The 11,601-nt window shown below is 40.5% G+C and overlaps 1 protein-coding gene across 1 annotated transcript in view; it reads right to left on the bottom strand.

Moving 5' to 3' along the window:
* The window catches only part of AFF4 (AF4/FMR2 family member 4), a 79,343-nt gene extending 67,742 nt beyond the window's left edge, over window positions 1–11,601 (bottom strand). The window contains exon 1 of the mRNA XM_019535023.1: window positions 11,563–11,601. The gene's annotated coding sequence lies outside the window, so the exon portion shown is untranslated. The remainder of the gene's footprint in view (window positions 1–11,562) is intronic.

Below are 11,601 nucleotides of genomic sequence, written 5' to 3'. Positions count from 1 at the left end.
AAAGTATAAAGACAAAATTTTGTTACATTTTCAAACATTTAAAGCAAGACAGGAATCAGTTTAAAACACTAGATTAAACTCCTATGTAGAGGCTTCCAATTATGTCACCTTCCAGCATGATTAAATCTGTCAATGCCTCAAAAACAGCTTTCATATGATACAGAATGGCTTCAACAAGAAATACCTCTCATCCTATCAGCTTTCAGAACACTGAAACAAGCAAAATGGGAGCTGGACCCAACCATCCCTTGGAGGCTTCTCATGCTACACAAACAAAGATTCATCAACATGTGTGAACAACAGGCCAAAGAAATTCATTGTCTTCCAGCAGTCCAAGGCTGCCAGAACTTTAAGAAAGGTGACTTTACAAATTTCAAAATACTCTAGGAAAAACTCCAATCTGATCTACAGCTCATTCATCATGTCACTGTGAGAAAGAAGGTCCTGTACAAGCTTTCCCACACTGTTCAAACACACAAAAGTTGGCCCCCACCTCACACATACCTGTTATTCCAGCCACAGGCTACTCCTAAATCATGCTATTCAGCTCATTTTGCCATATTCTTAAATGCTGCAAAGTCGCACGTAAATCTGAGACTCCTGTTATAGCTCAATTAATTTAAATCTGTAATTATCAGCACCTTATTTTTGATTTTCAGATTTAGATTTTTTCACAAGGTTAAATTTGGCTTTCTTGGAATATTAGTTTCATACTGTATAAAAAACGTCTACCAACTGAATATTTCCTCTGCTTTAAATTATTTAACATGGGAGTGAAAAGAGTAGTTGGAAAATCAGGTAACAGGTAGGTACCACAACGTAGAATATACCTCACCAGGGAGCTTACTGAAGGGGAAATAATTTTGGTGCTGCTTTAAGCTACCAGAGGCAAACATTTATGCTAGAATTTCAAGATGACTGATAGAACGAGGTGCCAAACTCCCACTGGCTTTCATCATCTCAGTTTACTGCACTGATTATTGAACACATGACTCTAGCATCTAGAAGGTCCAGCGATGACCTGGAATCTCTCACTGGTAGGGAACATACCAACACCCATGACAACCCCTGACATCAGCAAGAACTCAAAACACATCCTTGCTTCCACAGGGTAGCAGGCAATTCAGCTTGAACATTAAGGTAGCACTTAGTGCAGGGATGAGCAATTATTTCAGGTGGAGGACTGCTTAACAAGTTTTGGCATGCTGTTGAGGACCACAAAAATAGCCCTGTCTCTTGATGGGTGCCCCACCCCCGATCACCATCTTGGGACCAGAAGTCCTGCTCTCTAACTGCTGACCTTTGCCACCAGGGATGGCCTCTTGCACCCAATCAACCTTAGTCTTCTTCAGCCCAGTCCAGACTTTTGCAATGCCAGTGGAGGAAACTGCCACTTTGTGGAGTTATCATCCTGGGTTTGCAAAAACACAAACAAAAAGAAAGCAGATACCCCTTCCAAGGAAAAGCAATGCCTGAAGTATCAGTTGCTTTGGGATCACGCTTACCAGAGAATCAGGAAGGCAAAACAGGAAAAATGTTTTTACTGTTTACTAAAGATAAATCATACAGGCAAAAGCAATTATTGTTTGAGACAGACAGGCAAAAAAGGCAAGAAAATTAATGTTCATCTGCCCCTGGCTGCCGGTCAAAGATGACATGAGTTAGCAGCAGTAGGACCCAGGGGGAGCCGGTAGCAGGACTAAGGAGCTGCAGCAGTGAGGCTGGCCCAGCCTGGCCCCAGCCCCCCGACCCAGAAGCCTCTGCCTAGCAGAGATTTCTGACCTGGGATCCTGGAGCTGTTCCTGCCTCCCTCTGCCAGAGAAGGGAATTCAGATAAGGCGGAGCAGCAGGAAGGCAGGGAAGGATTGTGGGCGATCGTTCCAGACCTCAGAGCTGTGCTAGGCCGGCTCCAGAAGTCCCACTGATGCAGCCAGGAACTACGTGGTGTCAGAGCAGCCGGAGGACAGTGTGGGGGAGGGGTGAAAGCAGGGACTTGGCTGTAGAAGATGGGGAAGAGAGGGAGTGAGTGAGCACATGGAAGCACAGGGCCTACGGTCTTGGCCATGCAGCTGGGACATGGTACCAGAGTGGCGAGTGGGGGAGGCAAAAGCCAGGGAAGCAGCAGAAGGGCAGCTGTGGCAGACGGGAGGGGCAAGTAGCAGCAAGCAGGAGCACAAGGCCCACACCAGTGTCAGGAGCAGCAGGAGCACAGAACCCACGCTCGGAGGAATGTTGGCAGGGGATCTGCCTGCCATGGGGGGGGTGCTGTGGGCAAACCCTCCCCCACCACACATGCCACAACTCTCCCTAGTCACCCTCCCCCCACATACTCACAGGCCTCCACAAACCCCATACCCACCCACACCCCACACATCCACCCACATGCTCCCCCAACCCAAATATACACACCCACAGCCCCCACTCCTATCCACACCCCTGAACCCCACACACATACCCACACTCTCCTCCACACCCCACCCAACCACAATATACAAGAGCAAGACTTTATTTTAAGCAATTATACTATCACCTCTATATACACTACATAAACACATGTAAATTAGGACAGAAATATTTTTAAAAATGAAATTAATGAATGATGTAGTACATTTGATTTTTAGAATATAACTTGGTATTTTTCTGGTTCCAAGATGGCAAACCACCTTGCTGAAAGGAGCACTTCCAGGGGGCACGTGGAAGGACTTCTGGTGGCAAAGGTCAAGGGTTAGGGGGCAGGACTTCTGGTGCCAAGATGGCAATTAGGGGGCAAGGTACCTCCCAAGGGGTAGAGCTACCCTTGTGGCCCTTGGTGGTTTGCCAAAACTCAGGAAGTGGCCCTCCACCTGAAATAATTGCCTGCCCCTGATCTAGAAACAGCTCCAGAGTAATTCCTTTTAACTAGCAACTTTCCTGCAGTTGGATTTTTCTTAGGCAGCATCCTGCTAGCTCACAGACTCCTTCAACCTGCCCTAACTGAGACATAGATGTAAATGGATTCCCCAGGTTCAGAACAACAGCTCAGAAGCTGGAGCAAATAAACATCCTTCTTCCCTAAGTATTTCCTAATCACCACCCCACCTTCTTGGACTTTTTTCCTTAAAAACTGTCCCAGGTCAAATTAGCCAGATAGGTTCAAATCTGCTCAAAACATTTGAGAAGCACACGTGGCCTTGCTATTGGCAAGTATCCTCCACCCCAGCCTGGGACTTCAGATACTTCCAAATCCATTGGCAGGCATCCTATGTGCAAGCCCAAGCCCAGAGGCTTGGGGTTCACATGCCCCCAAGTTCCACTTGCCCTCAGCCACATGGTCACAGGAGCACACTAGCTCCCATCTTCTCAGACACAAGCCTTCATGCCCTCCAAATCTCTCTCTTTCTGGAGAGGTGAATACTATGAAGGTGAGCTTTCCCTCTGCACCAGGTAGGTGTGACTAAAGGTATGCCACTCCTCATTCCAAAAGTCTTTGGGCCCATTTAATTAGCCATTGTTTCAATCTACAGGAGGAGCAAATGACCTTCTAAAAATGAGAACAGCTATTGTTTCTTAAAACTCCATCATCACCAACACCACTAGCACAGAACGCATACCAACTGTATGTCTCTTGGGTGTGTGCTAAACTCCTTATATGATTATCCCCCAGTTACAGCCTGAAATCAGAAACGTACATTTAAATCAAATACTATAAAACATAAGTGAATAAAAGTGACAAAACTGAACACAGCTTCACACTAGCTGCAAAGACAAACTAACCAACACAAGAGTATATCTAATGTGGGAGAATATTTATGCATGCCACAGTAAGCCTTAAAGGCAACTTGGTTTTGAAGTGAATCCATGACAATGACAACTTACCTAATACCTAAATAACTTAAAAATCAATTAAAAATTAATTAAACAGAAGCACTCAGGTAGTATATATTTACTGCCAGCGTTTTGTTTTGTTTTTCAAATCACCACTGAACAAGTGGAAATAACAAGCTAAGTAGTGTTTTACCGAGCTTAATGACTAGCTGAGGAATCAACTGGTCACTGAAAAAGCAGCTGCTTTTGTCTTCCAAGTTATGGATAAAAACAAGGAAAGAAATCTACCAAAAAGTGACCACAAAGAAATCAGTGCAGAGATAACATCAGTTTGAAAGGCAAAACCTTTTATAATACTACTTTTCCCCCCTTAGTTATCCAGCACATGAGGTTTTATTAAATAATTTAAAAATAATATTTGATATTTATGGTTTGCCTCATCTAGTAATTAAGAAATGCATCATTCACCATTAAGAATCAGAATGAATGTGTCAAGCTACAAAATGTTTTAAATAAATGTATGCAGATACAGTGTTTATGTGTATTCTCCCAGGTAGCCAGAAGTCCTCTCAACTTAAACCAGCCATTGAGAATCAACCTCTCTGTAAAAAAAAAAAAAATTAAAAAGTACAAATGAAATACCAAAAATCAAATCTATAATTTAATCAATTAAATACACTACATATTTTCAGATAATTTTAATTACAATCAACTCCTTCTGGAAGGTGCTATCCAAACAAAGCTAAGGTAGGTCTCAAGAGTGAAACTATGCTCTTATAACGCAATAGGGGCCCAAAAACATTTCTGATACTCACCCCCCTCTCCCATTAGTCCAAAACAGAACAGTCAGTGCTCAGTGTCCCGCTGTAAATCAGGCTACAGGAACACATACACAAATATAGCCGTTTGGCCATTAAGTAAGTTAGGAAATCCTTACAAAAACATTGCTATTGCTAAATGCTAGTTTAGTGCAAGAGCTCAGAAGTCCAATAAAGAAAGCATTTTTTTCCCCCTTAAATGAAAAAACTGACAAGAAATAGGAGACAGAGAAGGCAGAAAAATCCTCTCTTAACAACTTGCTAATTTAATTCTGATTTATGATTAAGACTAACTACTTATTAAAACCCTCTACTAGTAAAAAGTATTTCTGGTAATTGCTGGCTTAGGACATGTCACAGTAAAAACATCTTACTTGTATTTTTTTAAATTTAACATAATTGGTTCAGATATTACAAGCAAAGTATTCAGTGCTCAAGGAACAGCTTTTCCATACTTTATCTTTTAGGTTCTATCTACACTATATTTTCTACGATGTTAAGTCAATATTTTAACAACAGTGTTTGCCAAGTTATTCTAAATGTACGTGAAACATAACTTAACATTTGCACTCAGGAACCCCAGGAAGGAGAGTCTGAAGGAAGTGAATCCACAGGGTTCTCCAAGAGATAAGAGGCTGTCCCTGATCTACTTAGCTGTGCCAATCAGATTAGACCAAGCCTAGGGGTAAGGACAGACATTTCCTTTTTGTAGTTTCTAATTAAAGAATAAACACACATTACAAGACAGACTTATGGCATTATTATTCTGTAAAACCTTTTCATTTGTATTAATTTTGCTATTGTACAATTTAACCTTGATCTCAGACCTCCAGATCAGACACTAACAGAAGTGACTTGACCCAAATACAAGTTTTGCACTATCTAATACACACATGAAGACAACCATTTAATACCTTAAAATTATGTTGGAAAATTGAATGTCTACTTTAAAAAAAGACAAACTACTTTAATTTCTCTGGAGTAAATCTTGAGATGCAATGGTCTGGTCTACACTAGGACATTGTTTCAGCAGAGTTACAAGTTAGGAGAATGAGGGATGAATTACTGCTCAAACATAACTATGTTAGCAAAACCCCAATTGTAGATGCAGGTATGCTGGCAAAGAAGTCTTTTTCCACTGTAACTTGAAAAATTCAAGTCAGGAAATCAGCTTAGAAAAAGCTCTCATGCCAATATAAGCTCCACTAGAAGGTTTCGTTGGTACAGAGTTGACAGCCCATCTAGATGACAAACCCTTTATAGGGTAGACAAGGCCATTTTGTCAAAGATGTAAATGGACTAGTTTTCCAGTATTTAGAAAAGTCCTTCTATTTCAAACTCCTTGAAGTAAAAAGGAATTAAAACAATTCAGAGAAAAAAAATTCCAGCTTATTTTTCAGCCAATTAGATTGACTTATTACACTACATTAAGTTATTAGGCATAGCAGTACCAACTGCAATTGTTAGCAAAACAGTTTCTATGAGATGTTCTTGCTCATTTCACATGTTCAACTTTTTCTGAATCACTTTTCTTTGCTGCTGAATTTTCCATGCTTGGGGTCTCTCTAAACAGGAAGTTTTTTATTTTTTTCAAATTTAGGCACTTCTTTTACTTACTGTTGCATCAATGCTATGTCGGTTAAGGGAAAAGAAGTTACTCTGCACTTCTCCACAATTTTATGACCACTAATTTTGGTACAAATAATTTTAATAGAGTATCTTAGTAGTTTTCACTTAAATACACTTCTATTGTTCCATAGCAAAGATATTGTCATCACATTGTGAACAGCTTACCAAAGATCTACTGTCCTCTCCTGATCCTATTCACTTCAGTGAGATGCAAACTTTAAGGCCCGATTAAAAAGCACTGCTTCTGCCATCACTGAAAGCTCCTAACCTATTTTTAGGGGGGAGGTTGCATTTATTTTTCAAAGTAACTTGTTTTAATAAAGTTGCACAATTTAGCTTGGGTACTGCAAGAATTAAGATTTTTATAGCAACATTTGTTACTATGGTCCTGTTGAACACACTGTTTTGCAGTGTATATATTCACAAATACTGACAATACAGAATAATAGACATGAAAAAGCAAAATATGTGCAACAGAATCAAGTAAGTATTAAGAGACATAACCTTTATTTTCTGATAATTTTTATTTTGCTGCAGTGGCATGAAATGGTAAAGAAAATTTACAGAAATATTTCCTTATATTACATGTATTATTACTTCCAATTATTTTGATTGTGAAGTACCAATCAAACCATATTACATTTTTACAACATTTTAAAGGGCTTTAAACTACATCTACATATAAGCATTTCTAACTGTTTACTGCCACAGTATCTAAGTGCTGTACATGGTTATAAAAATGAGATCTGTCAAGAAGAAAAAGTATTTTTCATTTTTCTCAGACTTAATCTACAGCTCCTGTTTTTAAGAACATTGACATAACACCCTAAGTTTTATACCACAACTTCCTGATCATGTTTTAACTATCAGACCCTCCCCTCAGAATTATGCTCTGCACCTAGGGGGAGAAATGAATAAAGGGGGAGTGAAGAAACCATTTATTTTGACAGAAAGGAGAGAGGATGAACAGTATACTAATACAAGTCAAAGAGGGGAAAAATAATAGTTTGCAAGCTCCCCCATGCAGGGACTGCTCTTCTCCCAGGTCCATTTCCTGGGCATCACAATGTGGACTCATTCTCTGTTGACCTCTCAGCCAATAACCAACTAATGATGTTAACACGTGTTGCATTCATTGTAAAAAAAAAAAAAACAAAACAAAAAACCAAACAACAAAATATAGGCAAGGAATGTCAATGAGAAATGTGATGGGAAGAGGAAGATCTGAAACACATCAAACAGGCAAAAGAAGCCTGAAAAACAGTAACCCTGAGAGTGGCTAGAGAGATGGACGCCATGTTAGGCATGTATGGATAATGCAAATAGTATAGTAGCCAACGATACAGTAGCTACACAATAGAATTTTGGGCTGCAAATAATGAAGTGGTAATAAGTAGGCATCCATGCATTTAAATACAGTGGCCATCTCAACTGCAGAAATACAGAAGGATTTCAGAGAAAAAAAAAAACCCACAAAATTATTAGATGGGGGCACAGAAGGTAAATATGTATAACTAGTTTAAATAAGAGAAGGGAGAATATGAACAGAAGCATCTATTGTCAGTGATTCTCAATCAGGGTGCTGCAGCACAGAGGTGCCTTGAGATCCCTTCAAGGGTGCCATGGCATGCATTGCAATGTTACCACTGTTATGTCTGTAAAATGCAATTCACCAGCTAAACCCAGATATTTCAAAATAGGAATCCCTAGCACCAAAAACATTTTGATCTGTTGTCACCTTCGAGTCCTTTGTAACATAAAATTGCTATTATTTTTCTGCAGTCAAAAACAGTGAAAGGTAAGAGCTGGCCTGTTCGTGAGGAGTGACTTGAGTCTAAAAAAGGTTGAGGACCACTGGCATAGGCCCTTCAAATCAGGATACCTAGAGAGAGGAAGTACATAAGTCAAGGGCAATAATAAACAAGAATTCAGGCTGAATACTTCAACTCAAGAGAAAAACTTCATGATAGGAAGCATCTTTAGCTTGCACTATCAAGTATCACAGGTAGAGACTGAATCACTATCATTTTTTAAATAATCAAACAAGACACTAGTAGTGCCACAATAAGAACAATCCTGCATTGGCAGAAAAAAAATGGGCCGGACAATTCTTTTCCACCTCTACTTCAGCAACTCTTTGATCCTAGGCTTTTAAAAAATAAACATACTTACCTGAGTATTTACAGATTTGTAACATTAGTGGTTTATATTTAATCACTGCAGGCTATTAACATTTTTAATTTTTTTCACAGATATAGTCATACTTGTAAAATCATATCCTTCTGCATTTCCTTTAGGTTGGGATTATATTGTATTCTTTCCTTTACAAGATGACATCCAAACTGATTCTCTTTGATATAAGAACTACAAGAACAGCTTTTCTACCTAATGAGACAAAGGGCTAGCGAACTCAAAAAGCATGCATCTTTTTGTCTAGCTTGTGCATGTGTCAAGGAGAGTTGCAAGCACATAATTTTGCATCAAAAAAGGACACAGCTCTGAAACAAAGCCATGCAAATAACACTTTGAAATGTGTACGTCTGAGAGCAATTACCATATCAAGCACAAGAAATCTGACAGTCACGAACAAGTCAGAGTTTTCCAGCCTTAGAACCATTAAATTAGTCAAAAGTGGAGGCAGTAAAAACTGTAGGACCTGGAAAGTGGTATGACTAAATATTCACCCCTTCTTCACCATTGCCAGCCTGTTATTGCTATCACAGCAATTATTGCCAGCCTGTTATTGCTATCACAGCAATTATTGCTTCTTAAAAGACATACACATTCCCACAACATTCCTGCAGTGCCCTTTCATGAAGGCAGCAGCAACAATAGCTCACATACACCTAGCAGCATGCTCAGGCAATGGAGGTTTCATGTCTCAATTCACACAATACTCAGGTTCACTCTGAGTATCACCAGTTGATTTCCAACTATAATCAGAATGCACCTTTCCCTTAAGCAAGAGCAATGGAGAAGAGCAGCAAAACCACAAAAAGAAAAGTATCAGAAAAAAAAAAAAAAGAGAGACCCAAAGGTAAAGTGAACAGAGAACAGGCCAGAAAATTATGGTGAGAAGAGATTCTGGCAACTGTTCTGAGGCCAAGACAGTTAGACATGGAGAGTGGTCACCATGCATCACACTATCGCTCCAACAGAAAGAAAGACTGGGAATCTCTGCCTTAGTCACTAAAAGATGCAGGCCACACATGTCTCTGCTTACCTCTGACATTCAAGAAACAGCAACATGATTAAATGATTAGCCAAAAAGAAAGCTAGAACATCCTTGCTAGAAGCTACCAGGCACAGCAGGAAGTACAAGGAACCAAGCAATACAAACCCGACAATATCTTACTATGCAAGAAGTTAAAGAGGTTACAATAGCAATTTATATTATTTACAAACCATACAAATATTCTAGATGAAACAGCTATGAAATATAACAAACAATGCAAATATGTTCGGATCAAACAACTGTGAGATTTAGCAAGTTTCCTCACCACACAACTACCTCATGAACTGTGGTTTATGTTAATCTAGTTTCCTTGAATTTTTAAAGTTAGTATTTTTTTTAACAATATTTGTCAAAGGCTTCACAGATGATCATATAAGTTATTTACCACATACCAGGCTAACAATACAATCAGGTTCCTTTAGAAGCAGAAAGATTTAGATCATTAAAGCAAACTGGACCCAAATCAACAAACTGTTTTACAGATTAACAGAAGAGAAAAATAATTTTAAAAAATATTTTCTGTCTAAAGTTCTATCTAGCATTATTAAATGACTTCTGTATGGGAGGAGAAGAAAAGGAAATCAATGAAAAAAAACTCTGTGTTCATTTGTCTTTGCATTTAACAGAACTTTGGGTAGGAAGTCACACCATTTCCCTTCAACAGTCAGCTTCCCCATTGCAATATTTCAGACAATAAACAAAAATACAAAAAAAACCCAAACCCTGAGGTGTAAGTAAATAAACAGGTACAGGATTTGAAACTCCTTTCAACACTAAATTAAGCTTTTCAGCCTGTTAATAGTGACAGTAACTATACAAAGTCAGAGATGAAAAATTTTCAAGTGTACAGTAAGTCTAATTTTTTTTAAGTAGCCCCGATATATTAATAAAGCCTAGTAAGGGAACAAAATTCAGCGGCAATAAGAAATCCTCCCCCCCCAGAAAAGCAGCATGTCTACTCAACCCATTCCACCAAACAGAGCCAAGAGATTAGGCCGAGCAGAAACCACCTCTGTTAACAGCAAGGTATCACAGTTCCAGACTGTAAAAACGCACACAGTAGCACCCAAGATTTTTTGGGTAGATGTAGTATCTTTTATTAGACCAACTAAGTAGTTGCAAAAATTGATCTTTGCAAGCTTTTGGGTACAAACACCCTTCTTTAGGCACAGGGAGGCTCTGTGGTGCCGGAAGAAGGGTGTTCATGCCCAAAAGCTTGCAAAGAACAATTTTTCCAACTATTTAGTGCATCTAGTAAAAGATATTACATCTACCCAAAGAACCTTGTCTGCGTATATCCTTAGACCACACAACCCCCCAGTAGCACCCTACATTTAATCATGTTTTAAGAGACGAGGCTACCAAGTAATAAATTCTGCCCACAACCACCCCCTCAAGTCACTTGACTGAACTCCATTTCACAACAACACCTGCAGGCTAGCAAGCTCCCCACTCGGCAGAGAAGATAAACGTCTTCAGAGTTATTGGGGAACGCGGGGGGGGGGGAGGAGAATGCAACGAAATCAAACAAAATCAAAGAGCTTCCTCAGACCCCAAAAGGAGACAACAAAAGTTAGAAAAAGCCAGGAAATCTGGGACCACGACTTCATTTTAAACACTAAGGAGCCAAGTAAGGGCCTGATCTGCTCCCACCGAAACAAGCAAGAGGTTGAACTCGCAGGAGCAGGACAGGCAAATATATGTGAACAGGTCGTAATTTCACACTAAATAAAGAGGCCCAAAGCAACACTGACAAGTCCAGGCAATGCAGATCGATCAACTGACAAGCCCGGGTGACAGCCGGACCCACCAGACTGACAGCCGGATTCACAAGCCCGGGCCCCCGACACTGCCGCCTGCTGGGCCTTGCCACACTTGGCTTTTCAATGGGGGTCAAATGGAGCAGCTGCAGATGAGTCACTTCGCAGGTCCTGCGGCCGGGCCGGAGCCCGCGATGCCCCAACCGCCCGGCCGGCTTTCGCCGCAGGGACACCCCAGGGAATCCCCACCCCGCAAGCGCGGCCGCGGCCCCAAGTACCGGGCCGGGGAGCTGCCCGAGGGGCCCGGCGCGCTCACCTCCGCTGCCGGCCGCGCTAGGCCCGGAGCATGTCCCGC

This window comes from Crocodylus porosus, unplaced genomic scaffold, assembly GCF_001723895.1.
Source record: "Crocodylus porosus isolate Cpor-Errol unplaced genomic scaffold, CroPor_comp1, whole genome shotgun sequence".
NCBI classification, from domain to species: Eukaryota; Metazoa; Chordata; order Crocodylia; family Crocodylidae; genus Crocodylus; species Crocodylus porosus.
This window is presented reverse-complemented; position numbering and strand designations above follow the sequence as displayed.